This window comes from Papaver somniferum, chromosome 1 (genome assembly GCF_003573695.1).
Source record: "Papaver somniferum cultivar HN1 chromosome 1, ASM357369v1, whole genome shotgun sequence".
NCBI classification, from domain to species: domain Eukaryota; kingdom Viridiplantae; phylum Streptophyta; class Magnoliopsida; order Ranunculales; family Papaveraceae; genus Papaver; species Papaver somniferum.
Genome location: NC_039358.1, coordinates 64,268,138 through 64,276,322, shown reverse-complemented (window position 1 = coordinate 64,276,322; position 8,185 = coordinate 64,268,138).

Below are 8,185 nucleotides of genomic sequence, written 5' to 3'. Positions count from 1 at the left end.
TCCAAACGAAATATTGGGTGGTGTTGTTAGACCCCCGCTTTTTCAAAGTGTATTACGTATCTAATTTATTTAGGCTTCTCTTAAATATAGCCCATGCTTTTATTAACTATAACCCACATAAAATAAGTCATTAATCTAACCAAACATATTTTTATAATTTATCAACATAACCCATAAAATTGAACACAATTTTTATATATAGTCCAAAATAAATTTTCAAATCCCTAAGTCAAAAAATAGAATAAAGTAAATTATATAATTTTCATAATTAAAGTTATATAAGATCTAGAGCATAATTGATGATTGTTAAGAATACTCAGTTTAATGTAATCATGATTGGGAGAAAAAAACATCATCTTAGAATTTTTTTAATAGAGTAATAGTGTTTATGGAGTTTTAAAAAATTGATGTAGTTGCAGGAAATCCTACACTACACCCCTCATATGATTTTATTAATACTCAACTCATTTTTAGATTTTCAATCTTAATTTTATTGATGAATCTTTGAATATTCTTACAAGAAAAGATAAAAGAATCAAGAATAACCTCTGCTCTAGACTTTCTCTCTCCTATTTACTTATTTCTTTCTCAAAAAAGATCTCTCTCTTTCCTCACAGTTGAACGACTATTTATAAGGAAATACATAGTGGATGACAGCTAATTTGTCCTTTATTTTCGGATATGGCTTGCGATATTCTCGCAACCTTACAAATGTTAATCTCGCAAACTCTTTAATTTTCTCAGGATTATCACATCTTTCTCATGATTTTAGCTGACGTCGTTTATTATATCGTTTTCTGAAATTGTTCTGCGACGCTGTTGTGTTGTGTTGTTGATAATTTCGCTGAAATATTATTGCTGCGAGATTCTGATCCTACATCTTTCCTCTTCTCATATCTTCTCTACAAAGTAGATAATGATGTGAGAAATGCCGCAACTGTTCATTTCTTCATATTCTGCATTTATCACACGTATTCTTTCTTCCATCTGTTTCTTGACACGTCTTTTGTAACCGCTGTTTTTTAACCGCTTTATCTTTCCGTATTAATCGTGTTTATCTTCTCGAGAAAAAATTCCCTCTATATATACTCTTTCTCACTCTCTTCTTCTTTCTTTTTATTTTCTCTGCAACTTCATCGTTCTTCTGCAAATTCCGTTATTGCAACTTTTCTTCTTTCTTCTTCAATCTTTTTAAGTTCTTCTTCATCTTCATACTATTTCTTCTTCAGATCTTCATCATTCGTAATTTTCTTCGAAATAATCTTCCTGCTAGTGTCTTTTATGGATTCATCAAGGTTAGTTTTTTTTTTCTTTATGGGTTTTGCTGAAATTGATCTTGTTTACGACCTTATTTGATGTTGTTTATATGATTCCCATACTATTGTTATTTCAGCAAAAGCGCCTCCAACACTAAATTTACAGTTCAGAACCCTAATTGTAGTTGCAGGAAATCCTACACTACACCCCTCATATGATTTCATTGTTGATCAGCTCATTTTTAGGTTTACACTCTTAATTTTATTGATTAATTTTTGAATGTTCTTACAAGAAAGATAAAGAAGTCAAGAATGATCTCTACTTTGAACTTTCTCTCTCCTATTTACTTGTTTCTTACTCAAAAAGATCTCCCCCTCCTTTACAACTCGAATGACTATTTTAAGGAAATACATAGTGGATGACAGCTAATCTGTCCTTTATTTTCGGATATGGTTTGCGACATTCTCGCAACCTTACAAATGTTAACTTCGCAAGCTCTCTAATTTTTGCAAGACTATCACATCTTTCTCATGATCCTTGCTGACGTTGTTTCTGAAATTGTTCTGTGAAGCTATTGTGCAATACCATTGATGATTTCGCTGAGACATAATTGTTGCGAGATTCCGATCCTACATCTTGCCTCTTCTCATATCTTCTCTGCAAAGTAGAGAATGATGTGAGAAATGCCGCAACTTCTTATCTTTTCATATTCCACATTTATCACACGTACTCTCTCTTCCATTTATTTCTTGACACGTCTACTGTAGCCGCTACCTTTCAACCGCTCACGTCTCTTCGTCTTAATGGTGTTTATTTTTTCGAGAAGTAAATTTTCTTTATATACTCTTCTCCCTCCCTCTTTCCACTTTTCTTTTTTACTTTCTCTTCTATTTTTATTCTCTCATCTCTGCAACTCTGTCATTCTTCTGCAAATTCTGCTGCTGTAATTTTTATTTCCTTCAATTCTTTTACTTTCTATACATTCCCATACTCTATATTCAATCATGGCTCCAAGTGGTCATAGATATGAGAAGAATCTACAAGATGTCCAAAAAGATCTTGCTAATAAAGGTCTTACACTCTCCCCCATTCCTGGTGTGAATGCCAAATCAATTCTTTCTGTCAAGCTTTTCTCCAATCAAAATTGTGATGATCAATCAATCATAATTTCGCTAGGTCAAATTCTCGCAGGTCTCCCTATTCCTATTTATAGCCCAGACATTCCTTTATTTTATGAAATTCTCGCTCATCCGGGATTTTCGCGAGCCATTTTCCAACTAAGTGGGGACTGCATCCGTCTGATGCTAGAGTTCGCTAATCGTGGTGCTGGTAGAGGATCTCTTTACTCCAAAGAACTTAGGGATCCAAAATTCGCAGACCTAGAGATAGTTTCTGAGAAATATACAGTGGCGAATTTCTTTGAAAACTACGAACTTATCTCCATGAAGAAAGAGAATACTCGCTGGGGTATTCGATTAAGAAGAAAAGATAACATTGATGAAGCCAAAATTATTATGAAAGATATTGACTGGCATTCTGGTAAAAACACAACTCCTCGCCAATCCAAAGATGACAAATGGTGTGTGTTTCCTTTAATGCTAAAGGGTCCTTACATTGCTGGATCAAACGTTCTTTCTGCGAATCTCGCTGCATATCAACCTTGGGTTTTCTCCTGGACCGAGAAGGAGAAAGAGGTATAATTCTCCCCTTTAACTCATTTTATACTTCTTTATTGATTTTTACTATTCTGTTCGCTAACTCTTGCGATATTCCGCAGATCCAAAAACTAAAAGATAGTTATAACAGGACTGGGAAATCTAGTATTCTGTTAGCTCTTCGCTCATACACAGATGAGGTAAGAAATTTTCTTTTATGACTTTAAATAGTACTGTTACTTCCATGCTTCCATTTCTTATTTATATCTGTGTGTGAAGATTATTGCTGAAGTAGAAGAATCTGTTGATGTTGCGAAGATTGGTGATAAAGGTAAAGGTACTCTTCGCAGGGAAAAATCAACTGGTCCTCCTCCAAATAAAAGAAAAGTTCGTTCTCCTTCTCCTTCAAATGTTCTTCCTAACGAAAGTTCTGAAAATGATAAGGGTGATGAAGATAACGATGATCTTGCTGCAACTGAAGATTCTCCACCTGAATCTTCTATGGCTAAGCTTTCTGACCTCTTTTCTGATTCTCTACAAGGTATGGGAGATAACCAATTCACAAATACCTGCAAAGCTCTCTCTACCCTTTGTGATGTCCCTTTACTGGATGGCGATAACTCTCTTCGCGGAGTTTCTAGATCAGTGACTCTCGACTTCTTGCATTCTCTCAATAGTCTGGTATACTTTTATCTTTTTACTTTTTCATTATTATAACTCAAAAGCTCTTTCTATATTAATATTTTTTTTTTATTTTCGCAGGCTGGAAAAGATTCTTTTGTTGTTGCCTCAGATCTAGAGAGAATACGCGAAAATCTTGAAAAGAAGAATCTTCAATTTCGCAGAAAGAATGAGGACTTGGAAGCTGAATTTAAAAGTCTTCGCGAAAAAAATAGACAATTAGAAATTGATTCTTCCTCATATAAGAATAAAATTTCTAGTCTTCAACAAGCCAATAATAAGCTTTACGGTATGTTGCTTTTTTCTTTTCTCTTTATTCATTCATCATGTTGTTTTCTCTTATTTAAATGATCATTTGTGCAGACATTTATGGTCTTTCTGATGAAGCTACCCTTCTTCGCTCATTTCCTAATGCCTTGGATAATGATACCCTTCTTGAACGTCTTAACAATTCTTTAAATAGCTTCTCAAATGATAGAATTTCATATCTTTCTCTAAATGAACTTAGATCGAAATTTCGCCTCTTAGAGATTGATCATAGATCCAGTTTAGGCTTAGCCAACAGATTTAAGCGTCTCCTTATTAATTACAAAGAGAAAACCAATGAATTAAGAACCAAAATTAGCGGTCTCATAGATGATAAGGATCGCATCTCTGATCAAGGTGCCAAGGCTTTAGCGAAATTCCAAGAGGCTCTCCTTGAAGTTCAACTTGAGTGAGATGAAACTAACCGTAAAAATATTGAACTCTGCGAAAGGGAAAATCAAATTCGTTCTCGTCTTCTCATAAGTAGTGAGGATGAATTTGTCTGGGCTGCGAAAATTTTAGATGATGCTAGAAAAGGTTTAGGCGTAAATGTTAGTCTCCAAGTTGAACATACAGCCTTGATTAGAGACATGATTTCTGACAGAGAAGGTTGCTAATTGCTCTTCTTTACTAATCTTTTGCTTCTTATGAATTTTCATCAAGTTAATAATTGGTTGCCTTTTGTTCGCAGATTCTGAAAATAAATATCGTGAAAAGATTGAAGAACTTGAAGCTGAAAAGAAGGAACTCGCAAAGAATCTTTCTTCTCGCAACGACAAGTATTCTAGATTGAAGAATCAAATCATAATCACTGTTGAGAATTTTAAGAATGACGCTATGCATTTTTGCAATCAAACCATCCATATGGTTTGTGATGATCATAATATCCCTCATTCTGATTATCCTTGTCTTTTAGAATAAATCCCACAAAATACTCCAAGTTTGATTATCTCTGATAGTGAAGCTGACGATGAAGAGTCTGATAGTGATGGAAGTTCTGATGGTGATAAAGATGCTGACGCAAATGAAGAAGGAAACAAGTCTGGTGAAGATAATGAGGATTAACCAAGAAATATTCTTTACTTCTTTCTCTGATTCTTTGTAATACTTGTACACTTATTTCTTCTTTCTGTATATTTGCGTTTCTTCCATTTTAACCTGCATGAGTGAAAATAATTCTTCTTTGCAATACAATTAATCAATATAATTATTAATTCTTGAATTTTTGAGCAAATCTCTCATATGGAGATAAATAACATTTTCTAATTTCATACATTCCCATACTTGCCTCTGTTATTTAAATCTAAATGAGAGATTTCATATAACTTTTATTATTGTATAGTTTCGCAGACTTTTGCGAAGTGATTTTTGTTTCTTTTCAAAATCTCATTCCTGTGTGGTCTTATTTTGCCTTCCTAATTAAAGGTCTTATTATGCCACCTCTTGTCATTGCGACAAAATCGCAGGAATCCTTGCATTTTCATGCAAAAACCCATTGATCTTGCCTTAACTTTTTCTTTTGTATTATAGCCTATTCAGGAATGTTGCGACAATATGACAGGCCTAAATATTCTTGCGAAAATAAATCCCCATGACATTGCCGTCTTGCGACAAAATCGCAGGACGTCTTCGCATTTTCATGCGAAAACCCATTGATCTCGTCTTATCTTTTTCTTTTGTATTATTGCCTCTTCAGGATTGTTGCACAAATATGACAAGCCTTAATACCCTTGCGAATAAAAAGCCTCATGACATTTACGTCTTAAAACACTTATCAGCTCCCTAATGGAGGGTGCCGCCCTTATCTCCCCCTGGTTGCCTCTTCAAGGAGGCGTACTTCTACCATACAAGATTAGCTCCTCCCATCCAGTCTTAACAACAACCAGTTGTTTTTGCATCCTCTTATCCCTTTTACCTATAGGGCTTATGGTTACGAGACTGCACCCTAAGTGGGGTTTTCTTCAGACCGAGTGTAGTATAAGCCAAGACTTGTCAACAATGGCAAGGACGCTTCAAACGCCCCCGACACTCTTGACTCAACCGTGTACCTCGGCGCCTTGATCAGATTCTGCACTCCTTGGGAGAGTCCTTATTACCTTAGTCGCCCAACCTAAGTCATATGCTTAAGTTGAGAATCCAAGGTGTCTCTCCCGGATGGGTTTCATTGATCCCAAATCTCCATGATTCAGGTTCCGGTGGCGGTGTAGCCTTTCGTTGAATCATGCAATAGGTACCCCCTTATATGACGTACTTTAGGTCTTACATTTTCCTCTTGCGAAATTGTATTCGCGAACTAAGGTGTACGCCATAAAGGTTCGCCTCTTTCTCTTTTGTCATTCTTTTCTGATTATTTTCTGTAAAATTCATTATCTCTGCGAGAGTCTCGCAATTCATAATATTGTATCTGAATTTCGCAATCTCAATTTTGTTGTTCAATCTAATGTATTTTTTAGAATTTTACTTATTGCGAGATTATCGCAAAAACTTAATCATTCATACATTTCTTGCTTTTATTACTTTTGCCCTCCTCTGCTTCTTTATGATTTTCTGCTACTGCTTCCTTGGTAACGGTATGTTCATTCTTTTTATCCTGAGCTAGCATTGATTTTATAACATATCTTCTCCTTTCTTTTCGATTGTATCCACCATCAACTTCTCACTTCTTTGTACATCCTTGATTTTGTGTCGCCAGTTTTCCATCTTGTTTGCTCTTCCTTCGCAAGATTCTATCTCAGTTTCGTAACATTTCTTTCCTTCAACCCAATCTCCCTTTATGATTCCTACACCATTTGGGTGAGGGAATTGGATGCATTGATGGAAAGTTGAAGCTACACCTAGAATCCCATGTATCCAAGGTCGACCAATAAATGCATTGTAGGGTGATTCTACATCAACGACACAGAATGAGATTTCAGAAGATATTCCCTTCAATGGAATTTGCATAGTAACCTCACCTTTAGGCTTGTTAGCAGTACCATTAAAACCATATATCTTATATGTTGATGGTATAAGATCATCATCTCTTCCACCCATGGTTTTATAAGTATGATAAAATAAGATGTTCACAGAGCTTCCAGTATCGACTAAGATTCTATTGATTTCCCATGAATCTTCAGCTTCATCATCCTCATGTTCTTTTGGTTTTGGATTAATTTCTAATTTTATTACCAATGAATTGTCATGCACCTCTTCTCCTTCGGGAACTTCTTCTGCGGTAAAAGAAATGACCTGTTTCTGCCATTCCTCTAGTCGCGAAATTTTCGCAATATTCATAATTTCTTTTCCATTATTATCTCTTGCGAACACTCTACTTAAAACATTATCATGAAAATCTTCAATTGTCTTATATGAATGTACGATAGAGTGACAGAATAGATTTTTTGCTTTTGCACCAACTTCTATGAAGAATGTTTCTTTCTTTTTCATCGTATTCACTTTGTGATGTTCTGGCGGTGGTGGTAATGGTTGAGATTAAGGATTCCCTACCAGAAAGTCATTTAATTTTCCTTGATCTATCATTCTCAAAATAATTCTCTTTACATTTCTGCAATCGTTTGTGGTATGTCCATGAAAATGATGATAAAAATAAAATTCATGACTTCTGTGATTTGGGGGCGGTTCCGTTCCCATGTTCCATGGTGTTGGTATATTCTCCATCAAAATTATAGCTTCCCATATCTTCTCTACACTTTCCTTTAGAGGTGGCATCTTGATTTCTTCCCATATTACTTTGTGACCTCCTTGCCCTCTATTAAAGTTTGGTCTTTGACCTCCATAAGTTTCTTGCGGTTGATCGAGTCTTTGAATTTTGTTATTTCCTCCACGACTGTAGAAATTTCTTTCTCTTTCATACTCTTCTTGATCTCGGCTCCCCATAGCTACCAATTTCTGCTGATTGTTACTTGTCTCCTTTTCTTGTTGTACTTGCGAAGTATTCGCCAATGTGTTTATTAGCTTGGGTAATAAGCTTGCATTCGCTGTTTGTGAGATGGTGTTCGCAACTGGATATGATTCCATTTCATTTTGTTTTTCCTATAAAGCAATGTATTCTTCTTGAAGTTCTCACAATTCAGTCATTGTAATCGTATTCTTGACTCTGAAAATTTGAACATACAACAGGTTTGTTGCAAACATAGCATTGATAAATGATAATATGAGATATCTCTCATCTACACGGCCAGCCATTTCGCTACACATAGTTCTCCATCTTTTAGTCAAGTGTTTCAAACTTTCACCAATCCTTTGTTTTAATCCAAACACATCTTCTATACCAGGTCATGAGGAAT